Below are 23,658 nucleotides of genomic sequence, written 5' to 3'. Positions count from 1 at the left end.
GGGAGTTGTTAGAGATTCTGGAGAAGAGAAGATCAAACTTTTATCTCTTTGCAAATGGTGTATGCCTGGTGCTTCCACAGGCCATCTCTATGACCTCATGCTAAAAAGCTGCATAAGAATTACGTCAACATGAACAAAATCAGAAGCAGCATCTGGATATTAACAGGGAGGTTTGGAGACAAATATGATGACAATATTTGAATTCTTGAGTCTGATCTGCCTGAAATACTTGGACATTTCAGTTTTTCTTGCAGATTGTGTTTTCTAAAGAGTGGATTCTGAGAAAGAAGTTAGCATACAGGAGTTTTATTTGGGAGTGTTCTTGGAGGTAAATACCCATGGGAGGGAGGGAAAGGTAAAAAAGCAGGAGCAGATAGAAGAAGTTTAAATATCATGCAGTCACAGTAAGGCCTCAGCAACCCTGTGGGGAAATCTAAAGTGGGGATGATCCTGAGTGAACTTGGGCAAGATGGTTCTCTTCATTGAGACAATCCCTGTAGATGCTGATAGTAAGGGAATAAGTTCTTCATTTTAGAAGCTGGACCTGGACACACATCATAGTATTTAACCCAGTTACGGAAGACATAAATTCCCACCACTATCACTTCCTGCTTAAGAAAAAACAGTTTTGAGATGGATTGATTTCTATCTACCTTTTATATCAAAAAGGGTTCTGAATAAATCGTGGTATAGTGAAACCCACTTTTTATTCCAATCAGCAATAATCACACCTCGGATTAACCTCATTGGCTATAATACTGTCACTGCACAAAGCTATCACTTTTTATTACAAAAAAATGTAGGGGGGACAAGTGTTTTTTGTTACATGGATGATGCACTTTAGTTTCATATCCAGAGTCTTGAGAGTTAATGAAAATTAAATAGGCTCGGCGTCTGTGGCTCAAGCGGCTAAGGCGCCAGGCACATACGCCTCAGCTGGCAGGTTTGAATCCAGCCTGGGCCCGCCAAACAACAATGACAGCTGCAACCAAAAAATAGCCGGGCGTTGTGGCAGGAGCATGTACTCCCAGATACTTGGGAGGTGGAGGCAGGAGAATCGCTTCAGCCCATGAGTTGGAGGTTGCTGTGAACTGTGATGCAACAGCACTCTACCCCAGGTGACAACTTGAGGCTCTGTCTCAAAAAAAAAAAAAAAAAAAAGAAAAAGTAAAAAAGAAAGTTAAATAAAGCTGCTGGATTGAAATCCAGATGTTCTATCTTCTGTTTGAAAGAGAAAATAACAAAGTAAAAGAAGAGACATTCAGAAAAAAAGGAGTAATTTACTAGTCTAGGCAATTAAAGCCATTAAGAACATGGTTTCAATGGGCATTTCACTTAATAAAAAGGGAAAATGTCTGGTAATGAAAATTTACATTTTTAACTTTTTATGTTAAATGTGATTTACATACATTAACTCATCGGAATAAGGAAAAAATGAGGAAATCTCTGTAATTATTGATTCAAATTTAAAACTTTCCAGTATGTCTGCTTTGTTAAATTGGATTATATTCTTTGTTTTTTCTTGAAAAGAGCTATTTTTACAGATTTATCCTGGTCTTATTAACAGCCGCTAACATATACAAAGCATTTTATACATGCTACATGCCTTGCATGCTTTGTCAAATTTGTTTTTCACAACCACCCTATGAGGTATGTAAAATTATCATGCCCATTTATAGCAGTACTTATCTTGCCCCCCTCAAAAAAAAAAGATGTCTAGGTCCTAATCCCCAGAACCTGTGAATACATTACCTTACAGGGTTAAAGGAACTTGGCAGATGTGAATAAGTTAAAGATTTTGAGATGGGAAAATTATCAGGGATTATGTAAGTGGTATATAATCTCAGGGGTCCTATTAGAGGAAGGCAGGAGGCTCAGGATCAAGCGGCTAAGGCGCCAGGCACATACGCCTCAGCTGGCAGGTTTGAATCCAGCCTGGGCCCGCCAAACAACGACAGCTGCATTGTCATTGAGAAAGAAGATAGAACGTGGAAGCATACGTGAGAAGATGCTATGCTGCTGGCTTTAAGGATGGAGGAAGGGGCCATGAGCCAAAGAATGTAAGTTATGCAGCTCTAAAATCTATAAAAGGCAAGGAAAGGGATTCTCCCCTAGAGCCTCCAGAAGGAATGCAGACCTGCTGACATTTTGATTTTAATACAGTGAAACTTATTCCAGACCTCTGACCTCCAGACTAAAAGAAAAACAGGTTGTGTTGTTTTAAGCCAATAAATTTGCGATAATTTGTTACAGCAGCCATGGGAAGCTAATATACCATTTTATTGATAAGAGATACAAATCCAGGGAGATATAGCAACTTCCCCAGGGTGGCATGGCTACTTGATGCCAGAAGTGGGATTTCAGTTTGGGTGGTCTGATCTACCACTGTTTGTTAGAGCCACCAGAACCATTCCATAAAGCTAGGGCTTCATTGTAAATAATGAAATTATTTCATGAGCCTCAACTGTTGTACCAAGTCCCTAGCTTGAACTCTGCCATCTTGCTCTCAATTTGCGCTATGTAATGTATCTCTTCCCACTGAACTGATCAGAACAGCACGTGGTTTCCAGTCTCCTGACAGCCTAGTTGTTGCTGACTGGTTCTTGTAGTAACCACACATGTTGAACCTTCTCAGTCCAAGAAGCCGGAAGAAATCTCTTGAGCAACAAGAATTAGTTTTCTATGACCAGTCTCTGCATATTTTAGCTAGATCTGAAGGAGAAAAGCTTTGTCTCTATGCCTGTCCTACATCATTTTTCCTTGTTCTAGGGCTATCTGAGCTCTTATAATCCCACCTCGGGCAGTTAGCAAAGGCTCATTGTTGCGAACATGTTAACGAGTAACTTATCTATCAACCAGGTAACAGTTTCAAGTGTCAGATTTGTTAATAATGCTGGCATTGGAATAGGATTCTCTCCAAGACAAAAGGTATATGGATTTCACATGACCCTGACGTTATCACTCTTGATACTTTCAGCATATAATGTTTGGCCTAAAAAAACTGCCTATTAGTGAGCTACTGAAGATGTTTCATGTAAACATGTGTAGTTACATTCAAAAAACTATTAGAATAGTTAATAATTATTACAATTAGAAAACATACACGGATACAATACCATTATCTGATCTATAGTTCATATTGAGAGTTTGATAACTATCCCGATAATGTTCTTTTCTGGGATTTTTTTTTTCATTCTGGTCCAGGATCCAATCTAAATTTGTGCATGGAGTCCAATTGTCATGTATCTTTGGTCCTTTTTAATCCAGGCTAGTTCCTCAGCCTTTACTTTATTTCATGACATTGACATATTTAAAGAATATAGACAGGTTATCTTGTAGCATGTCCATCATTTGAGGTGCGTCTGAGAGCTTTTCATGACTAGATTCAGGCTGTGCAATTTTTGTTATGCATTTTTGGCACATTATAGAAGTGATGCGTGTCATGCTCAGTGTATCATATCAGAAAGTGCAAGATATTGGTCTGTCACATTACTGGTGGTGGCTCTTCTCTTAGAAAATGAAAGTATTGGGCGGTGCCTGTGTCTCAGTGGGTAGGGTGCCAGCCAGCAGGTTCGAGCCTGGCCCCTGTCAGCTGAAATCAACAGAGACAACTGCAATAACAACAACAACAACAACAACAAAAAATACCTGGGCATTGTGGAGGGCGCCTGTGGTCCCAGCTATTTGGGAGGCTGAGGCAAGAGAACCACTTGAGCCTAGGAGTTTGAGGTTTCTGTGAGCTGTGACACCATGGTGCTCTACTGAAGGGGACATAGTGAGACTGTCTCAAAAAAAAAAAAGAAAAAAGAAAAGAAAATGAAAGTATTTAAGAGTAAATATAACCAATTTATTTTCAAATTGTTTTTTATGGTGTTCATCTATTTTTATTTTTCCCTTTATTAAATTGTAACTGTGTACATTAATGCATTTATGAGATACAATGTGCTGATTTGATGTACAATGTGGAATGCTTATATCAAACTTATTAACATAACCATCTCCTTGCTAAGAGCACAGTAAGTAAAGCAAATAGACAGCCTTCAGAATGGGAGAAAAATTTTGCAGGTTATGCTTCCGACAAAGGTCTGATAACTAGAATCCACAGAGACCTCAAACTAATCAATAAGAAAAGAACAAATAACCCCATTTCTGTGTGGGCAAGGGACTTGAATAGAAAATTCTCTCTTTTTTATTTTTTATTTTTTGAGACAGAGTCTCACTTTGTTGCCCTCGGTAGAGTGCCATGGTGCCATAGCTCACATAAGCTCAAACTCTTGGGCTTAAGCATTTCTGTTGCCTCAGCCTCCCAAGTAGCTGGGACTACAGGCACCTGCCACAATGCCCGGCTATTTTTAGAGATGAGGTCTCACTCTGATTCAGGCTGGTCTTGAATCTGTAAACTCAGCCAATCCACCCGCCTCGGCTTCCCAAGTGCTGGAATTACAGTTGTGAGCCACCACGCCCAGCCCCTTATTTTCAAATCGTTCAAAAAAAATAGTATGAGGAGGAAAGAATGATAATCTGAATGTGACAAACTCATTAATTGTTGATAGTCTGGATTAAGAGTACGCTGGATTTCTTTGGAGTATTCTTGTAACTCTTCTGCATGTTTGAAATTATTTTAAAATAAAACAGTTTTTAAAATCTGACATATTCAATGCTATCTTCAGTGTTCTCCAGTGAGACCACTTCTGAGGTCAGCATCAACTGCCTGTTGCTAAGCCAGCCATTTCTTATCACCTTTTTTTTTTTTACTCAATGTGTAAAAAACAAAGCAGATAATGCATATTTTATTTTAATGTAATGAGTTTATTAATTAGTGGTAATTCATGATATTTGAGATTTACAGAATTGCTTTCTGTGACTGAGTAGCTCAGTAATTAAGTAATTCTAAGAAATTCAATCAGCAACACTTCAAACAAATCACCAGGCTTTACTTTCTCATAGATGTGAGAAGACATCTGTACACGCTGAACTTGCAACTGTAGACACAAGGTATGACTATTGCTCTCAATTTGGGGAAGTGAAGATATTCAGATTCAAACCATATTTGTATATTATTCAGGGACTGCACTCATTTTCCTTGCTAAACTTCCCTGGTATAAATAGATTAACTATTTTGAACAAAGGCAAACATTTTGATGAAAATAAAACTACGTTTTTAAAAAAAATTGATGAATCTGAATGACTTTTAAAATTTCTTCATTTGCTTTTAAAATTTAATTATCTAACTCTATACATATATAATTGGATACATATCAGTCTTGTCAGTGAGGCTTAGGTTTAAAAGTACTGCTTGGACTTAAAAATGAAGCATGCCCATCAAAAATGGCAAAATATTCATGGAATTTAGATATGTATGTAGATATAGATCCCCAAACTCTCATAAAATGTCTAGTAATATGGCCCAATTAATGATGAGCAATATCAGCAATGCTTGGGTTTCAGGTGACTATACATAATTTCTATCTTCATAAAATAGCTGAAATCAAAGAGGCACCATGAACAATGTAAACCCCATGTCAAAACAAGGTACTCTCCTGCTGTCTCCACTCCATGATTCCAGGTATCATCATGACAGGCATTATTTTTGACTACTTCAAATATTTTCTCATCTCCCCTTCTCCTGTGCTACCTCCAAATATAAAAAATGAAAAACAAATACTAGGTCTCCCAAACTTCCCAGATCTTTTGCAACTAGCTTTTTAACAATCTTCAAAGGGAGGAAGTGGATAAAGCATTGTTGGGAAAGCTTATATATTTTATTAAAAAAATAATAATAAAGCCAAGGATGATGTGAACAAAAAGGATGGTGCAATGGACTGAATTGCGATCCTTCCCCATGAAATCTATGTGTTGAAAGCTTAACCCCCAATGTCACTGTCTTTGGAGACAGAGTCTGTAAGGAGGTAATTAAGGTTAAATGAGTTCATAAGGGTGGGTCTTTTACTGGACAAAGAGGGTCTGGCTGCCTGTCACTGTCAGTCACATGCAGAGACAGGGATTAATTAGGTCCATCAAACTTTATTGTCAGAAGGCCAGCAATTGTGAAAAATAGCAAGAGTAGTCTCTCCAAGACTTTTCTGCCTGTTACAATTCTAATAGTTTTTAAAATGGGAATATAAGGAAACAAACCTAGAAAACTTTAACTTTATCTGAGAGGAGGTAACATCAAAGTAGTCTTCATTCTGACACTGCAAAATGTTTAAACCAAAGGAAGGTGATTTTCACTTAACAAAATATCTAAGAGAAAATGTCATATCAACAAGTAACCTTTACCACTACTACAACACCTATTGTGTATGTGTGACTACTTCCTCGAATCTCCTGAGGTAGACAACCTCATAGTCATGGAGAAACCTTAACTAGATAATCAGGGAAGGTATGTGGGGAAGGCTGAGCAGACTAGATCGGCTGTACTGTTTTAGCTTAACTTCTCAGACTCCATCTTGCAGGCTCCTTTGCTGGCTTCAGGTCCATAATTCTATAGGACTGGTATTCTTATAAAACAAAAAAACTCCAGAACTGACTGTCTCGCTATACACTCTATCCCGTGCACATACATAGAGAAAAGGTCATAAGAAGACATAGTGAGAAGTAAGCCAGAAGAAAGGCCTCACCAGAAACCAACTCTGACAGCACCTTGTTTTTGGACTTCTAATCTCCAGAACTGTGAGAAAATATTTTTTTGTTGTTTAAGCCCCCCAGTCTATGGTACTCTGTTACGGCCACCTGAGCTAACTAATAGCAATACAGGATGAGTAAGGAAGTTTGGGGACCTGTCTATCCCCAGAATCATTGAAAATTTTCAAGAAAACAGTTATAAGAAAACTTATCAGAATTCTGGGAGATAGTTAAAGGTTTATAGAAACCAAGTGAATTCATGACCAGAGGAAAAGGTCACTAACACACAGCAGAAGAACTTCGTGGCATTTTAACTTTTGTTAAAAAGTTACCCAGTTCCACCCCCCTTCTCACTGGGATAGTGATCTTGAAGATAGCATCCTGTATTCTCAGTATGGGTACTTGTCTCTGAAAGGAACAGAACCGAAATTGCTACCAAGGAATTGTGATTATCTATTTGTATCTGTCTAGGTATTCCCTTAAAAGTGACACAGGGTGCATGACCTTGTTTTACTTAATTTGGAACTCTCTCAGGGTGGAGAAGTGGTTATCTGAAGATCCTTCCTCAAAAACATTGAAAAGCAAGCTAATGTCATCTGGGCAAAAATAACAGGTGGAGCAAACAATAGACGTACTTAAAGTGTGGCAGTAAAAGCTAGGCTATGATATTCCTTGGGGAAATAAGGGCTTTGAAATGTTCCCATGTAGATTGGGGGAAACTAGAAGGCCACACACATGTCCAAGGCAAGATGCATGCTCAGAAAAGATTTAAGAAGATCTTAAGCTTTCAACTCTGGCTGGTTTCTAGGTTCAGAGAGAATAAGAAGTGAATGTTAAGGCAGAATTGTAAAAGGCCTAAGAATTGAAAAACTGTCTTAACACAAAACCAATATTCAAGGACCTGGAGAACATGTTTTCCTCCTTTGTTTTATTTTCTTTTTTATTCTATTCTATTCTGTTCTGTTCTTTCTAAAAATTTGGCTCCAGATGTTCATGTAAATCTCTGTCAAATGACTAGCTGATCACTCAGCTAAAGGATGAAAGACCTCATATACCACACATGGCAAACAATATAATCTTCACAGAACTAGTTTTTTAAAAGTCTCTAAACAAACAAATAACTATAACACATGGCAAACAGCACATATTATGGAGAGTAAGGAGAATTTGAGTTACCATATCCTAACATTCATATTGTCCAATTTTCAACAAAAAGTTACAAGACATGCTAATAAAAATGAGAGTATTGCTCATTCACAAAAAAGAAATTAACAGAAACTATACCTAAAGAAGCACAGATATTGGACTTACTGTATAATGACTTTAAATCAACAATCCTAAACCATTTTCGTACAGCAAAAGAAAACCATGGATAAAACTAAATTAAGTTAGAAAAATAATGTCTCAACAAATAGAAACTATCAATAAAGAGAAAGTATAGAAAGGAACTAAATAGAAATTTTGAATCTGAAAAGCATAGTAACTGAAATAAAAGACTATACTAAAGGGATTCAACAGCAAATATAAACAGGCAAAGGAAAAAAAAGAATCTGTGCATTCAAATATAGGTCAAAGGAAATAATCAAGTATGAGGGACAGAAAGAAAAAAAAAAGAATGAGCAAAAAGAAGAGCTAAAGAGATCTGTGGGACACCATCAAACTTAGTAATATACATACAGTGAAAATCCCAGAAGAGAAGAGAGAAAGTAGCGGAGATAATATTTGAAGAAATATATTGATCAAAAAACTTCCCACATTTGATCAGAGATCTGAATCTACACATCTAAGAAACTCAACAAACTCCCATTGGGATGACGTATTAAAGTGCTGAAAGAAAAAATCCTGTCAATCAAAAATACACTGCTGGGACCTGATCAAACTAAAAAGCTTCTGCATAGTCAAGAACATAGTAAGTAAAGCAAGCAGACAGCCCTCAGAATGGGAGAAAATATTTGCAAGTTATACCTCCGATAAAGGTCTAATAACCAGAATCTACAGAGAACTCAAACGTATTAGCAAGAAAAGAACAAGGGATCCCATCTCAGGGTGGGCAAGGGACTTGAAGAGAAACTTCTTCAAAGAAGACAGACGCACGATCTACAAACACATGAAACAAAGCTCATCATCCTTAATCATCAGAGAAATACAAATCAAAACTACTTTGAGACATCACCTAACACCAGTAAGAGTAGCCCACATAAAAAAATCCCAAAACCAGAGATGTTAGCGTGGATGCAGAGAAAAGGGCACACTTCTACACTGCTGGTGGGAATGCACACTAATACGTTCCTTCTGGAAGGATGTTTGGAGAATACTTAGAGACCTAAAAATAGACCTGCCATTCGATCCTATAATTCCTTTACTAGGTTTATACCCAGAAGACCAAAAGTCACAATATAACAAAGACATCTGTTCCAGAATGTTTATTGCAGCCCAATTCATAATCACTAAGTCATGGAAGAAGCCCAAGTGTCCATCGATCCACGAATGGACTAGCAAATTGTGGTACATGTATACCGTGGAATATTATGCAGCCTTAAAGAAAGATGGAGACTTTACCTCTTTCATGTTTATATGGATGGAGCTGGAACATATTCTTCTTAGCAAAGTATCTCAGGACTGGAAGAAAAAGTATCCAATGTACTCAGCTCTACTATGAAGCTAAATTATAGCTTTCACATGAAGGCTATAACCCAACTATAGCACAAGACTATGGGGAAAGGGCGAAGGAAGGGGAAGGGAGGGGGGAGGTTTTGGTGGAGGGAGGGTAATGGGTGGGGCCACATCTATGGTGCATCTTAGAATGGGTACAGGTGAAACTTACTAAATGCAGAATACAAATGCCTACATACAGTAACTAAGAAAATGCCATGAAGGCTACGTTGAACAGTTTGATGAGAATATTTCAGATTGTATATGAAACCCGCACATTGTACCCCTTGATTGCACTAATGTACACAGCTATGATTTAACAATAAAAATAAATAAATTAAAAATAAATAAAATTAAAAAAAAGAATTCTATATTTGGCTCAGTGCTGTTGCTCAGTGGTTAGGGTGCCGGCCACACATACCAGGGCTTGTGGGTTCAAACCTGGCCTGGGCCTGCTAAATAACAATGACAACTACAAAAAAAAAAAATAGCCAGGTATTGTGGTGGGTGCCTATAGTCTCAACTACTTGGGAGGCTGAGGCAAGAGAATCACTTAAGCCTGCTTAAGCCCAAGAGTTTGAGGTTGCTGTGAGCTGTGCCTCCACAGCACTCTAACAAGGGCAACATAGTGAGACTCTGTCTCAAAAAAAAAAAAAAAGAGTTCTATATAAAACTATTCTTTAAAAGTTAAAAAAATAGGGCCAGGTGTATTGGCTCGCATCTGTAATCCCAGCACTCTGGGAGGCTGAGGCAGGTGGATCACTTGAGCTCAGGAGTTCAAGACCAGCCTGAGCAAGAGTGAGACCCCGCCTCTAAAGATAGCCAGACATTGTGGTGGGTGCCGGTAGTCCCAGCTACTTGGGTGGCTGAGGCAAGAAGATCACTTGAGACCAAAAGTTTGAGGTTGCTTTGAGCTATGACACCAGGGCACGCAATCAGAGGTGACAAAGTGAGACTTCATCTCAAAAAAAAAAAAGAAAGAAAGAAAGACACTACCAGCTAATGAAGTGTTGAAAGAATCAGAGGGTCCTTCAGGCTGGAATGAAAGATCAATATACATAACTCAAAGCATTTTGAAGAAATAAAGAATACTAGTAAAATGACTACATAAATCAGTATTACTTTTATTATATTTTTCTGTTTTTTTTTTACTTTCTAAAATGTTTATTTTTACTTGTGAATAAGCTTCATTTTAGTTACCACATTAGTAGTTATGTATAGGTGAAATATATAAATGTATATATATATTTATATGTAAGTATATATATATATATATATGCTAACATTTATTTAAGAAAAGGTGTTGAATCAAATCTTGATTTTCCTGACTGTGCCTCATTTTATAGATTTACTTGGAAACTATGAAATATTTTATATAACTGTAAAACAAAACTAATGTATCTTTAAAGAGAAATCTTTTTTTTTTTAATTTTTTTATTAAATCATAACTGTATACAATGATATGATTATGGGGCATCATACACTCACTTCATAAACCATTTGACACATTTTTATCACAGTGGTTAACATAGCCTTTCTGGTGTTATCTCAGTTACTGTGCCAAAACATTTACATTCTACATTTACCAAGTTTCGCAAATACCCCTGTAATATGCACCACAGGTGTGATCAAATCTTTAAAACTAAAAGTGAAAATAATGAACCTAACTGTCTAACAAAACTCTCTTTTGATTTAAAAGCAAAAAGTTCTTCATGGGCTTTACACAAAGACCTTGCTACCAAGTGCACTTGCTTTTGTCAACAGAAAAGAAAGGAAAAAAATGAAATGATATCCAGAATCCTTTCTCCTGAAAGGAGACCAATGTGAGGTGACCAAATGTGGCCATTCCTCTTACATTAGTCCAGGTATTAAGAAAATATAGTCATTATTAAATCTCCTTACTAGATCAAAGGATCAATGGTGCTAACACTTTTGACATTAGTCCAGGTATTAAGAAAATATAGTCATTATTAAATCTCCTTACTAGATCAAAGGATCAATGGTGCTAACACTTTTCACATTAGTCCAGGTATTAAGAAAATATAGTCATTATTAAATCTCCTTACTAGATCAAAGGATCAATGGTGCTAACACTTTTGACGCAAAGTTGCTTAAGAGTTCAAGAGCCAAAAACAATCTTCCAAAGAAAGAAAAACCACGAAATACTGAGTTAATTTCACTCTGCTCAAGCAAAGAGGGTGGGAGGGAAATAGTAGTCAAGCTTCAACTGAGAATACTTAAAAATGAATGAGAAATATATCTTTCTCATTTATTTTAGTTTCAGTAACTGTGTCTCTTTCTCTAAAGGATTATATATCCTATTTTAATACAGCATACTCATACTCTACTTTTATACCATTTGCTTAAATGAAGAGCTCTGGTATTATAGAAAAAAAGTATATCTAAATATGAAAGTCAGCTATGCTCCTTTGCACTGAGTTAATCCCTTTAGTGAAAATCTGGCTGCAAAAAACAGGCACTAACAGCCATACAGTGACATCAACAGCCACTTGATAGCTCTGGTACCTACTGGTGGCACTCTTATGTATTTCTCCACATGCGGCCTGTTTCAGGCAGCACACTTAGTTGCGAACAACACAAGCCAACCTTGATTAATGCTATTAAAACATAACTTATCAAAAAATATGCCACACCTTGAAGAATTGACAGGAAGGATAGAGAAATGGGGGTGGAAATGAAACAAGAGCAAAGGGAAATTGGGGCTCCAGAAAGTCAAGGTTATGCCAAAGGAAACCATCTGGGTCAGGGGCACCTACTATCAGCACTGGCCATAGAATGAATTCTAGACTCTCCTACTTCCTCTCATCACCATCACCAGATGCGAAGTTCTAGGAGCATCTTGTTATGTGAGTGTTGTTCCAGCTGCCAGGGAACAAGGAGAATAAATATTTTATCTTTTCATCATCTGACACAGAGGTGGATTCCTCAAGCACAGAAGGGGCTTTGGTAGGATGGGCAGCTAAGGATTGACTAATTTCCATCATGGCACCTGTGAAGAAAAAGTAAGTGGCTGGAGTTTTGATCAAACCCACACACATAAGCCTTTTCCAGTGGAAGACAGTCTACAGAAATATTGGAAAATACTACAAATCAAGGCTGTAGAAACATGTGCATCCATGGGGCACAGATGCATAGGAAATGAAATGCTAGAGATTGAACAACCTTTATCTGCCTCTCCTTAATACCCCAAGCTCACCGGTGGGGCATCTGCCTGCCCCTCTGGTAGAGGTTGAAAGGTGGGTGGGTTTCAGTAATAAAATATAAAAAGTATAGACAATAGTGCACTTATAATGTTTAACAACTGGATGTCTGGGTTTAGGGAAACAGCCTCGATTTGTAGTATTTTCCAATTTCTATGGTGCAAATATTCCCACCATGGGAAATTTCAAAGATAGTTAAGTTTAATATTCTACTCATATGTAAAATTTCCAAAAATTTAACAATGAGCTTTCATGACCTTTCATGTGACCTTGGGCATAACATTGAGTAGATAAGAATAAAATAAGGCCCAGGAGATAAGATCAAAAATAAAATGTCTAAAAGGTATTTGTTAGAAAAAAAGAAAGGAATACTATGTTTCTAAAATATTCTTATTAATTTGAAAAAGAGGGAATTAGGGAATTAGCAAGGACAGGAAATTAGAGAGTCAAAGTTTCAAGGCCCATCAACTATTAAGTTTTGGGAAATGACTAAGAGAAAAGGAGCCAAAAATAAGTGATAAAAAGCAGAGAAAATAATTAATCTATTGTTTTGCTTGAGAGAATGTATTTAAATAGGCTTTGAGAAAAAGAATACCAGGAATGAATCTATTTTTTTTTTTTTTTTTGTAGAGACAGAGTCTCACTGTACCGCCCTCGGGTAGAGTGCCGTGGCGTCACACGGCTCACAGCAACCTCTAACTCTTGGGCTTACGCGATTCTCTTGCCTCAGCCTCCCGAGCAGCTGGGACTACAGGTGCCCGCCACAACGCCCAGCTATTTTTTTGTTGCAGTTTGGCCAGGGCTGGGTTTGAACCCGCCACCCTCGGCATATGGGGCCGGCGCCCTACTCACTGAGCCATCTTAAGAGTGAGATATATTTATTATCTATTGCAACAAAAATGTTGCATAAAAAAACTGCTACTTAAAAGATTGATCATGTATTATTGCTTCTGAGTCTATGGGCCCTATGAGTAGTTCTCTTGGTCTTCACCAGCCTCACTTTTATATCTTTGGATGAAGTATGTGGCTCTGTTGATCTTGGCTGAACTCATCTCTATGTTAGAAAGGCATCTGATGCTTAGCTGGTCTAGGATGGCCTCAGTTCTTCTCCATAAATTTATCTTATCCTTCCATACAGCTAACCAAGATATACTCTTATGATGAATTAAATGTGCAAGAGTAACTGAGTCCAATCATACAAAAGAGCTCATGGAGACACACATGGGTGTTTCGAATCTCTGATTGCATAGCAGTCAGTAACATTTCATTGCCCAAACCAAGTGACTTAGCCAGTGACTCCAAGTGCACAGTACTACAAAGTTACAGGCAAAAGGTGTAGATTCAGCCAAGTATAGTAGCTCATGCCTGAAATCCCAGTAACTTGGGAGGCTCAGGCACAAGTATCACTTGAGGCCAGAAGTTGAAGGCTGCAGTGAGCTATACGATTGTGCCATTACACTCCAGCCTGGGTGACAGAGCAAGGCTCTGTCTCTAGACAAAGAGAGAGGGGGAGAGTGAGAGGAGAAGGAAGGAAGGGAAGGAGTAGATACAGGAAAGCCATTGCTTGGTTTTGTAACTACAATCTACCACTATAATATTTACAGTGTTGTAAATAGTGTAACAGTAGAAGTTTATAATGTAATTGTTTCATATTCAGCAATTCATGACATCTTGTTTATACATTGCTTGCAATTGTGTTCAAATTGGCCTGTGTCTGAAATTAAAAATTGTCTTGTTCAGTTCACTTTAATTCAATCCACTAGAAGATTCATAAAGTCCAGGAAGTGTTTTCATTTCTGGGCAAGAACAGGAAAACTAAGATAAATAAGATGGGTTTCCTGCCTTCAGTGAAGTCAACTCCATCAGGGGATTTTAGTCTTTATTTTTTGGACTGACTCCTCATTCCTCATTTCTGCTTTATAATTTATGTAAACTGGAACAAGAAGGAAATGGAGGGAGACTCTTACCCAAAGCGCTATTGAGACAACTATGCAGAACTATTTGGCAATAAATCGAGAAAATTTCCCTTACTAATATGGGGGTGGAACCTATGGCCCCTGCTTCATATTCAGCAACTCGCGACACCTTATTTATATATTGGAGTAGCGGTTAACCAGGTTTTGGAGAAAAAGAAAGATTTCCTAGATGAACTGTTATCAAGAATGAGACCTGATGACTGTTTAAAGCCACTCAGTTTGTGGTATTTTGTTATGGCAACCCTAGGAAACTAATACATGTCCCCAATAGGAGGGAAAAAAACATGTTTAAAGGTCTGAAAGTAAGAGAGAGAATGGCTCAGTCAGAGAAATGCGAACACTTAGTGTGGGTGAAATTTAGGGAGAGAGGAAGGTAAAGCCCAGAAATGAGACAGAGGCTAGATTATGCACAAGTTTGTAACTTAACCTAAAGATAAAGAAAAGGCTCATTAAATGGTTTAAGGAGGAAAATTTACTGATCAGATCTCTGCATAAAAAGAGCACTATGACTTCAAATAGGAAATAGATTGAAGGGAGGTTCCATAGCCCAGAAAAAATTAAGAGGCTACAGAATTTGTCTAGGTGAGTATGTGAGTTGCCTGTTACTGTGTAAGAAAATACCCCAAACTCAAGGGCTTAAAACAACATGCAAATATTATTTCTCATGAATATGCAGATCAGTCGATAATGGCTAATCTCAGCTGGATTCATCTGGGTATCTGCAGCAAACTGAGAGTTAGGTGATCTAGACTGGATTTGGCTGGGAATGGCTTCACACCCTGTGTTTTTAAAATATCTTCCTGGACACAGTGGGCAATCTTGGGAATGTCCTTCTCATAAATATGCAAGAGGTTCAGGAGGGCAAACCTAGTAGACAAGCCTCTGCTAGCATCATGTCTGCTAACATCCCATAGGGAAAAGCAGAGCACATGACTAAGTTAAATTTTGAAAGCCAGAAAAATACATTTTGTCCCTTGATGTGAGAAACTATAAAGTCACACACAGCAAAGGTTGTGCATATAGAGAGCAGTCAAGGGTTGAGATCATTAATGCAATCCACCTGTGATGTAGGAAATTATCTTGATATAATGGTCCTCCAAGTACATTAGTAGGCAGGCTATCTTAACAGTCATAGAAAAGACTCACAGACTATAGTAAGATACATAAGATGCTCAAATCATGATTTATGAAATATATTTTAATGCACCCAGAAAGAATCAAAGGAAAAGACATGAGAAAAGTTCACACACTTCTAACAGCATTCAGACAAGCAGTAGGACCACTCTACCTGAATCCCGGGATATGCGAGTGTGCATTCATCCTTTCTCTCTCTGCTGCACCAGCCTTCCCTGCTAATGGTGTGGTTATAACCACCAGAGTTGAGGTGTGAGTAGAGGCTTCACAGAGGAAAAGTTCTTAGGACCAATAACACACATTCTCCTCTGAGAGATGCTGAGACATGTATACCTGGCCACAGTCATAGCTTGCTAAAAAAACATGGTAAATGACTAAGACTTTATTTGTATTTCTTAGACAGAGGACACATGGGGCCAAGATGAGCATCAGCAATGGGTGGCCAAATTAAGACTTCATAAATAGAGTTGCCTCCCGTTTCTGAAATAAACATAGTGGGCCTTCCGTACCATCATGAGTATTAGTGTTTCCTTGGTTTTTCCACCCTTTTCTATCTATGTTCACCCATACACACTCTATTTATCTCACAATAACTTGTTATTGACTGAATTGCACCCCTCCAAGATTCATGTGTTGAAGCTCCAACTTCTAATATGACTGTGTTTGGAGATAGGGTTTTAGGAGGTAATTAAGGTTAACTGAGGTCATAAGTGTTGAGTCCTCATCTGATTGGTGAGTTCGCGGCCTTATTAGAAGAGGAATAAAAGAGAAATATCTCTTCTCTGAGCACACACGAACTCAAGGAAAGTCATGTGAGGACACAGCAATAAGGTGGCCCACAGGTAGCCAGGAAGAAGGCCCTCAGTAGAATATAACATGCTTACGCCCTCGTCTTGATATCCAGCTTCCAGAACTGTGAGAACTAAATTTCCGTTTTTGAAGCCATCTAGGCTATGGTGCTTTGTTGTATAGCAGCCTGAGCAGACTAAGACACTTATTTGTACCTCACAATTTGTATGCGTTGCATTCATCCTATTTATTTTTTCCTCTTCTAAAGAAGAATTTAGTATTCTCAAACAACATAGCAAATATGTATTACATCACCATATTGAGAGATAGTAGTTATGTGAATAGATGACAGTAGACTAGAGAGAAAGGAAAGGGAGAGCAAAGACCGAGAATTAGTATTGGCAGGAATTGCTTACTGAGTAATAAGCTAGAATGGGGCTGAAGGACAGTAGGAGGCTGACCTCGGCTTTCTGGCTTAGACATATGAGTTAATAGTAATGCCATCTCATTGGAAAAAGTGTCAGGAAGAAGAAACATTATGTGGAAAAAGAGGATGAATTGAACTTTGCACAGGATTGAGCTTAGGTGGGCTGAGGAGGGGAAGTCTTCAAAGGGATGTGTTGGCTGGTTAGTAGGATGGACCTATGTGGAGCTGGACAAACAGGTCTGGCCTAGAGATATAAATGTGGCTGTCACCAGTAAGCAGAAGGTAAGCAGAGTCACTGGAGAATGCAGTAACAAGAAGGGAAGAGGCCCAGGGAGAACACTTCTTAAAGACCTTGCTTTGAAGGATGGCAGAAGAGAAGGCATCTGAAAGGGAGAAGAAGAAAGGCAGGCAGAGAAGAGAATGCAAAGGTGGAAGGATGGGGCCTCGGCCACTGCTGGAGCCACAGGTACCACTCATTGGATGACAAGAGTTTGAGTATAAACCGGGCTGATAAGTGACCCCTAGCTTAGCAATAGGAAGTCGAGGGTGACCTCAGTAAGGGGTCCCATTGGAAAGCAATGAGGGGAGTCAGATGTTGTGGGTTGAGGTGAGGGAGTGAGTCACTGCACAATGGCTGAGGCTGAGAGAAGGAAGAGAAGCTGGGCGGGGATGCAGAAGAAACGCAGACACCAGAAAATGTGGATTTATATTGTTAAAGAAATAGGAGCTTGTAAATGTTGGGAAGGAGCTGGAACAAAGGAAAGGGCTAAACGTGGAAGATCTTGAATAGAGCATGGTTTCCGAGCAGATGGAGAGAATGAAATGGAATTTAATTTTAGACAGGAGGAGAGGCCTTTCTCTAGTAGGAGGGAAGGAGGCACAGATGAAGGATTTGTAGGGCTGCTGGCAGAAGGGAGAGGGACTTCCTCTTTGTGGCTTCCATTTCTTTTGTGGAAGAGAGGGCAACATCATCTGTTGAAAGCAAAGGGGTGAGTATACATTTCAAGAAAGTGGAGACTTTTTTTGATATTGTATCAGCTGCTAAGAAGGGGAAACTCGACTGGAGAAACTCAAAATGATTTCCAGGCTGAGTTAAGGACCCAGTGGGCCTGGAGATCATTAATCAACAGTTGTATGAGTCTGTGGGTGACATTTCCAGCTTTGCCTACCAACCCATGTGTGAGTGGAGAGGACAGTTGAGCTGCTCAGGGTTGGGTTTCCTGCCAGGTGGTAGGGAAGGAGACTGCACTAGGGAATCCAGGAGGCATGCAAGAAAATGGCTGAAGTGATGGATGGTGGAGTCTGGGATGGGTAGAACACCAAGAAGTGAACAGAAGAAGGAAATAAATTCAAAGGGTCATGAAGGAAAAGTTTTTTTTTTTTTTTTTTGAAACAAAGTCTCACTGTGTTGCCCTTGGTAGAGTGCTGTGGTGTCACAGCTCACAGCAACCTCAACTCTTGGGCTTAAGCAATTCTCTTGCCTCAGCCTCCCAAGTATCTGGGACTACAGGTGCCTACCGCAATGCCTGGCTATTTTTTGGTTGCAATTGTCCCTGTTGTTTAGCAGGCCCAGGCTGGGCTCTAACCACAAGCCTTGGTGTATGTGGCCAGCACCCTACTCATGGAGCTACGGGCGCCTAGCTAGAAGGAAAGGCCTTAATGAGGTTGCAGAATAGTCATCTTGAGTGTGAGTGAATAAACTGGGAGCCAGAGGAGCAGGAAGAGGTGGTCAGAAGGTGGGAGTCTGAGATGGAGATTGAGGAGGTGGTGCACTTCTGAGGGAAGATAAGGTTCAGGGAGCGGCTGTAGGAGAGGGTGGTCGAGGTGGAGGGAGGTGAATATCTCTGCTTGACAAAGCCAAGGAAGAGCGAGGCACGGGGTTGCATCTGCTGGAATCACCCAGAAAGAAGTCAGGTGTCAGTGTGCAGAGGTGGCTGTACTGCAGAGCTTGGGTTCTCAGTAAGGCAACTAGGGGTCAGTGTGTGACCTCAAAGGAGCCCAGGGATCTGCATGCAGCGGGAGGAATGATGTCTGGAAATATCAACGTGGAGCAACACAGAGGCAGCTCCCCTGGCTGAGGCACGTGCCAGAGCGCAGGGCCTTAGCCAAGCCGTATGTAGGCCACGTGGACTTCTGAAGACAAGGGAGCCATGAAGTAGCAGGATGTTCAGAGAATCGCTGAGGCTGTAGGGAGGCTGTTAGCCATAGGAGAAGTTCCAGTGGATAGGTTTTACACAATTCCCTTTTCAAGGCTTGCCACACACTATTGGCTCATGTGGAAGTGTGCAATCAACTGCAACCACCAAAAGTTCTTTTTAATATAAATTGCAGAAATTGCGCTGGGATAGCTGATAAAAATATCAGGTTAAGTGTATAAGTTGATGTGATAAAAAATATCAAATCAAATGTATATGAATGGGAGGAATCATTGTTGTATGAGTGCTGGCATTGCCATGACACAGGATATCAGACCGGGTGTCTTTAAATTTTTTTTTTCTTTTTGTTTCAGATTAATATGAGGTTATAAAGGATTAGGTTACATTGTTTGCATTTATTAATCAAAGTCCTTGTTGTAGTTGTTCCCCTCACCCAGGAGGTGAGCCACATACCCTTACATTGTGCCTGAAGAGCACACCAATTGCCCTCCCTCCTCCCCACATCCCCAATGTAAATTTAATTGAGATTTTCTCTTGTGTTGGCCTGTATTTGTTCATCTACTGGCAACATGTTAGTATTGAGTGGATTGAAGAGATGCTTTTCCAAGTCATTGAATACTTACTTTTCCATTCTTGTGATACTTTACTGAGGAGAATGTTCTTCAACTCCATCCAGGTTAATACAGAGGACATAAAGCCTCCATCTTTTTTATGCTGAATAGTATTCCATGATATACATATATCACAGTTCATTAATCCATTCATGTTTGGATGGGCACTTGGGTTGATGCCACATCTTGGCAATTGTAACACTGTATGTCTTAAACAACAGAATTTTATTTTTTCACAGTTCTAGGGGATGCAAGTCCAAGATCAAGGTTCCGGGGGTTTGGTTTTCTGTTGAGGCCTGTCCCCTTGGTTTGCAGATGGCCACCTTCTCTATGTGCCCATGGTCTATCCTCTGTGTGTGTATGCTTGTGTCTTAACTTTCTCCTCTTATAAGGACATGGGTCATATTAGTTTAGAGCCCACCTTCATGATACCTGTTTAACTTAGTTACCTCTGTGAAGACCCTATCACCAAACATAGACTCATTCTGGGGGACTAAGGGATAAGGGACTTGAATATATGAATTTTGGAAGGAAGGAAGGTCAGCCCATACCAGTTGTGAATGAAAATTTCATGTTTCAAACACTGGAAATTTGTTAAGGCTTCTTGTCCCATTTTCACACATACACGTTAGAAGCACAAGAAATGTTTAAAAATTGCGAATATAAGTTTCAGTAACATAGTAAAGGGTGGGACCTCTTCACACCAAAGGGAAAAATGTCTCTGAAGATTAGTCATTGAGGGAAAAGGAAATAAAGCATTTTCTTGACTAAAAACAAAATGTATAAAGTATACAAATGCATAAAATGTATAAAATTTATAAATGAATGAAAAGAACTAAACAAGACAAAACAGAAACATCATAAGTGAAGGTGGACTTTTTCTATATTACAGGGCAGGGCTGGTGTTTGGCCATGTGTTTCAACTTAGAAACTTGAGCATAAATGTTTCTTTGGATTTGCAGCTGTGGAAGACCCATTGCGAACTGCTGGGATGTGGTTGCTGCGGCTGTCTTGCAGATATGTGCCTGGAATTCCTGTTAGAGATGTTGGCTAGACTGCACTAATCTTTCAAACTCTCTCATCCAGCTCTCATTTGAAGGAGGTTACAGAATTCAAAAATGACCAGAGAGGTATGGGAAGAGAAATCAATATTCCTTCAACGTCAACTACTGATAGGTTCTGTCGTAGGTGGTTCGTTTGCATTCACTAATTTAATACAGGATTCGCATCAAGAAAAAAAATCTTATTTAATAATGGATAAAGATCTGAATAGACATTTCTGAAAAGAAGGCATATAAATGGCCAACAAGTATATGAAAAAATGCTCTACATCACTAATTATCAGAGAAATGCAACAGCCACAATGACATCCCATCTCATCCCAGTTAAGATGGCTTTCATCAAAAAGACAAATAATGAATGCTGTTTGTTGAGGATGCAGAGAAAGGGGAATCAATCATCCACCATGCACTGTTCGTGGGAATGTACATTATTATACCACTGTGAAAAACAACATAGAGGTTCCTCAAAAAACTAAAAGCAGAACTACCATACAGTCCCACTGCTAGTTATATATCCAAAAGAAAAGAATCAGTATATGGAAGAGATTTCTGCACTCCCGTGTTTGTTGCAACACATTTCACAATTGCCCAGATATGGAATCAACTTACGTGCCCATCAGCAGATGAGCAGATAAAGAAAATGTGGTGGATACACACAACGAAATATTATTCAGCCATAAGAAAGAAAGAAATTCTGTCCTTTGTAGTAGCATGGAGGGGACAGGAGGACATTATATTAAGTGAAATAAGCCAGGGACAGAAAAACAATATCTCATGACCTTATTCATATGTAGAAGCTAAAAACAATTTGATTTCATGAATGTATAGAAGAAAATGATGGTTGCCAGAGGCTGGGAAGAGTTCCGGGGAGATGGGGTAGAAGATGGTTGTCTAAGGGATAAAAAAATACAGTTAAGAGTAGGAATGAGCTGTAGTGTTCAGTAACACAAACGGGTGACTATGGTTAAAAATAATGTATTGTACTTCTCAAAACAACTAAAGAGTACATGTAGAATGTTCCCAACACAAAAAAATGACAAATATTTGAGGTGATGGGTATCTGAACACCCTGATTTGATCAAAATATCACATGTACCCCATCAAAGTATGTATGTAACTATTATGCATTTATAAAAATTAGAAATGAAATAAATTATCTCCTCTCACCCTTATTTTACAGATACATGTATTCAGGGTTAGAAAACCCAAGTACTCCACCTAAAGTCTCATAGTGGTGGTGACAGAAATAGAATTCTAATTGAGATTTGTCTAAAAGCAAAGCTCTGGTACTTTTGATTATATCTACCAAATGGGTCTCAACGAGTGTTGCCCAATATGGTAACCACAAGCTATATGTGCTCTTTAAATTTAAATTAATTAAAATCAAATGCATTTTAAAATTCAATTCTTCAGTCACACGGGGCATATCTCAAGTGTTCATTAGCTAAATGTCTAGTGGCTCCCTATGGGACAGCACACATGGAAACACTGTCTTCATCACTGAGAGTTTTACCGGATGGTGATGGTCTAACACAATTAGGCTGTAACACAATTTAATCACATAATCATTTCTGGGAATCTTTCTTTGACAAGATGTTTTGCAACAACTCATAAAAACACGTAGGTTGAAAGCTGAACATTTCTTTCTCATACAAATTTGCAAGAGGCTTCACATATTTGGGGTAAAGGTTCCTGTTAGATGTATGCACTAAATATATCCTCCCATTCTGTACCCTGCATTTTTATCCTCTTAATGAGATGTTTTGATGAAGAGAAGTGCTTATTTTTATTTTTAGTGTGGTAAGATTATTTAAAATTAAATATAGACTCTTACCAAATTTTATAGCACTCACAATACAGCACAATGCTGGACAGTGGGTATCTAGAATTTATTCATCTTGCATAACTGAAACTTTATACCCATTGAGCAGCAGCTCCCATTTCCCCTGCCCGCAGCCCCTGACAACCTCCATTCTATTCTCTGTTTCTATGAGTTTGACCATTTGAAGTGCTTTGTGGAATCATGCAGCTTATTTCCTTTAGCATAATGCCTTCTAGGCTCATCCATGTTGTGGCAGGTGACAGGATTTCCTACTTTTTAAGCCACAGTAATATTTGTTTGTACATTATATCACATTTTCTTTGTCCATTCATCGGATGATTGACAGATAGCTTGTTTCCATGTCTTGGCTATTGTGAATTACGCTGTAATGAGTATCAGAGCATGGGTATCTCTTTGAGATCCTGAGTTCAATTCTTGCAGATATATTCCCCCAAGTGGGATTGCTTGATAATCGTATTGTACCTCCACTTCCCTCCAGTAGTGTGCAAGTATTCTCATATCTCTGTTTCTTGCCAACACTTGTTATGTTTTGTGTTTTTTGGATAACACTCATCCTAACAGGTGGGAGATATCTCGTTTGGTTTTGATTTGCATTTTGCAGATAGTTAGTGATGCTGAGCATCATTTCATCTACTTGTTGGCCATTGGTATGTGTTCTTTGGGTAAATATCTTTTCAAGTCCTTTGCCCATAGAGTTTTTGTTTTATTTTGTTTTCCTTTTTTACTATTGGTTGTAGAACTTTCTTCTATGTTGTGGATATTAACCCCATATCAAGCACACAGTTTGCCAGTGTTTTCTTCCATGTGTTAGGTTGCCTTCTCTTTTGTTGTGCGGAAGTTTTTTACTTCAATACAGTCTCACTTGTCTGTTTTTGCTGCTTGTGATTTTGGTTTCACATCCAAGAAATCACTTGGTAGAAAAACGGGCAACCAACTCAAACTGGAAGCTCTACTAAAGAAAACACTGAAATGTCCCTATGTCATTAGTAAAATTAAAATTACAAAATGACTAAAATTAAACATGCTAAAAATATTAAGTTGCAGAAAATGTGTGGAACATGGAAGCTATCCTCTGATGTTCATGTGAGAGTTTATTAGTACAATTAATATGTAAATAATTTGGAAATTTGAGAATATGCATACCTTATAGTTCAGTAATATTAT

General features: G+C 38.7%; 1 pseudogene; it reads right to left on the bottom strand.

The window, feature by feature from the left end:
• Nucleotides 1-568: 568 nt before the first annotated feature.
• LOC128578602 (uncharacterized) lies at nucleotides 569-776 on the bottom strand (annotated as a pseudogene).
• Nucleotides 777-23,658: the final 22,882 nt, after the last annotated feature.

Source organism: Nycticebus coucang, chromosome X, assembly GCF_027406575.1.
Source record: "Nycticebus coucang isolate mNycCou1 chromosome X, mNycCou1.pri, whole genome shotgun sequence".
Classification (NCBI taxonomy): domain Eukaryota; kingdom Metazoa; phylum Chordata; class Mammalia; order Primates; family Lorisidae; genus Nycticebus; species Nycticebus coucang.
This window is presented reverse-complemented; position numbering and strand designations above follow the sequence as displayed.